Genomic DNA, 3,232 nt, shown 5'->3' with positions numbered 1-3,232 from the left:
GAAAATAAGTCTCGCAGATCATCGCATTTTGCATTCGTGTAATGTCAAACAAGAAGTTGACAATGGTCACGAGAGAAAGGCTCCGTTGCAGAGGAGACCATCACTAAGTTGTGATTTGAAGTGTATAGATGATAATTTACCTCGACCGTGTACTTGGAAGGATTGTTTATGAGAAAAAGATGAAGAATGTCGGCTGTGTGGTTAGGATTTTCTGTTTTCTGGTAAGCAAATGGACAATCTGTGTGATGCCCTTATTAATTGCAAAAGTCTCAGCATCTCAAAAAGTCAGAGTTCCAAGTGATTAGTGAAGTTTGGAGAACGATAGAAGGCAACAGATGAATTTGATAGAATGGCGTAGAGATATTTTAAGCCAGAGAAGATGGAAAAAGAGGATATTCCAAATCATTAAGTCTCGACAAGGAATATTAGATCGACTATGCACAAGTACCTCGTTTTAAGTGAAAGGAATCGTATAGCGATTTTCCCACCCACTTAAACAACTCGGGCTCTCTCCAGTCGCTATCTGACAGAGTAGAGGTAACGAGATTATACAATATTGATCCCGAATCCTCCAAGAGGTTTACCAATAGGTTCGATCCGTTGGACTATCTACTGGTTGGCCTGTAAACACCGTTTTAAAGCTCTACCCTCGAAATGTAAGATTGCATCTCTTCATAAGGCCCCTCATAACCGTCAAAAGACATCAATCATAATGCATGATGGAAGAAATGGGGCATTGCCAGACTTCAAGACTAAACATGGATTCCACCACTTGAAGTCACCAATGTCTTGCCCAAAATCAAAAATATCTTTCCAGTTGCTGTATCTCTAAGAAAGGGAGGGGAACGTGAAACTATTGTCCAAAACTGTCCAATTGTTTAAGCCAAAAACCAAAACTGACCATCTAAAAAAAAAAGCCGTAAAAATTCCTGTTTTGTCCCAAAGGGAGTCTCAAATTTGATATCTGCCATTTATTTGGATGAATCTGGGTTCGATTCCCCCTATGACTGGAAGAATTCTAAAGTCCTCTTCAATCGAGGGTGAAGGAGTAGAATATCCCCCCCCCCTCGAGTTATTCTGGTCTTTCAGCCTTCAAAAAACAAATCAGCCTGTGAACACACACACATGTTTATCAACCCATGTCACGATTAAAGTTCAGTGGTGTCTCTGTTAATGTCAACATTTTTTGGAACTATCTGTAAATTATTTTTCCTGTTTGTGCCTTTTATCCAAAAAACGTTTTGCTGCTGGGAAACTGATTTGTCGAGCTATCCCAAATTTCATTAAAATCAGAAAAGTAGAATGGAAATTATTACTTCTTTTTTGCATACAATTAAGGAAAAATTAAATTGTTTGGTTATGCGAGACTCGTGAACGCTTTTGATGGGATATATATTCGAGAGAAACGAAACTTAAAAAAAAAAAAAAAGGAGTGTACGTGAGAAGAGTAATAAATACTATATAGCTGTAATTACACTAAACAGCTAAGTTTCGAAAACTAAAAATTAGAGTTCTATTAACTGTCCTGTAAAGTTATAACCTTAGAAATTAATCTATACGATAACTATATTTACTTTTTACTCCAGTTAATCACAGAAAAATTTAAAAAATGAATTAATTTTAAGTTAAAAATTAAAGGCGTCTGAAATGTAACGCTCTGCGTAACTTGCAATGGAAGTATGTTATCAGATGTTTAGCATCATTTAATAAAGAAAAAATTCAATCGATAATACATTATCAGCGCATGTTTCATTGTTCCCCGGAGAGCTTTTAAGATCACTCAAAACCACCTCTGCCCCTCCCCTATCACAGAAATCGCAATAGCCGAGTGGATCCAGCACGAAGCTATAAAAGTACGCACGCTTTGAGTGAGCCTGGTTCAAGCTGCTTGACTACTAAATGCAGTAGAATGTTTTTTTATTCTCTATCTTGTGTAAACTCCTCTGACCTTATGTGGTTGTCCCGGAGTATAAACAGGGTTTACTTTTAGTTCTGACACGGCCGAGTGGTCAGCGCGAGAGCAGAGAAGTTTGTGTGTTTATGGGCTTTAAGGCGCAAGGACAACGAGATCATAATGGATACAGAAGCAACACGCGCTTAGATTGGACCGTGGCGCGAGACAATATTGGTCTGGTACGAATATTGTCTCGCGCATGGCATTATCAAATTTCCACCATAGTGTGGACTCTCCTTGATACGCAATGCGACAGCTCACTTTCAAGGAGGCTTCTAATATTTTTATGTAATGTTCCTTTTTCTCTTCGAAATAAGCAATGGACTTACAGTTCAAGTCTCGATGATTTCTTTCAAAATGTTCCATCAACAGAGATGGTTTCATACAGTTATTGCTGAGTTCCTGTTCGCGTATTGAACTCAAAGGACTTGATTCTGCTCATTACCACAAAAATAGAAGCCATAATTCAAATATTCATTTTGATAATGTTCTTCATTTTTTGGTTCTTATCTGGAGCTGATTTGCTTGTGGACGGATTTGGTCAATGGCCATGATTGCACTCACCACTTGGTCTGTCACATTGAAGTGTTCTCGACGCGTCTTCCAATGTTTTCTAAGGATTTTCTGTTCTCTCCGTAGAATCTAAAAACTGTTTTGTTTTTTTTTATGATTTGAAACTGTCAACCACAAATATGGTCCCCTAACAACATGCCCATGACTGCATTTGAGTATTAGCAAATTATTGAATTTTAAGCATAAAGGACTGTAAGGCGACAACCATTTCTTCTTCTTAGGTGCTTTGGCTGAATTTTGGGGAACATTACAACCTTTGAATTGTCCTGCCATTTGAAGGTAATCGTACCATCCATTCCAAGGTTCAAAAGGTTAAACATTCCACCCGGGTCGATTTAATCAAAAGAATCTGTTGTATCAATACATTCGGCCAATTCTTTTTTATTTTACTATCTCTCTCTTTGTGTTAACGCATTATTCGAAGGGGGGAAGATGACTATTTGGGGTGTTATCGTGGTGATGAACAGAACGGTAGATGAACGAACTGTCCCAAGTACGCGAGTTGTGTACCCACCATTCTACATAACAGATACGAATTAATGTCAAGGAAACTGTAAGCACGTGTTGCCCTGTGACTGGGGAATCCTCAGTATAAATGCATAATAAATGCCATACCAATCGTTCTGTAATCTGTATGGACAGATAATTGGCAACGAGCCAACTTTCTTAATGCTATAAAAGTTTGTCGCTTTAAGTGACGGAGAA

Source organism: Mastigoproctus giganteus, chromosome 14 (assembly GCF_048544385.1).
Source record: "Mastigoproctus giganteus isolate SK-2022 chromosome 14, ASM4854438v1, whole genome shotgun sequence".
NCBI lineage: Eukaryota > Metazoa > Arthropoda > Arachnida > Uropygi > Thelyphonidae > Mastigoproctus > Mastigoproctus giganteus.
The sequence above is the reverse complement of the archived record's forward strand: the minus strand, read 5'-3'. Positions refer to the sequence as shown.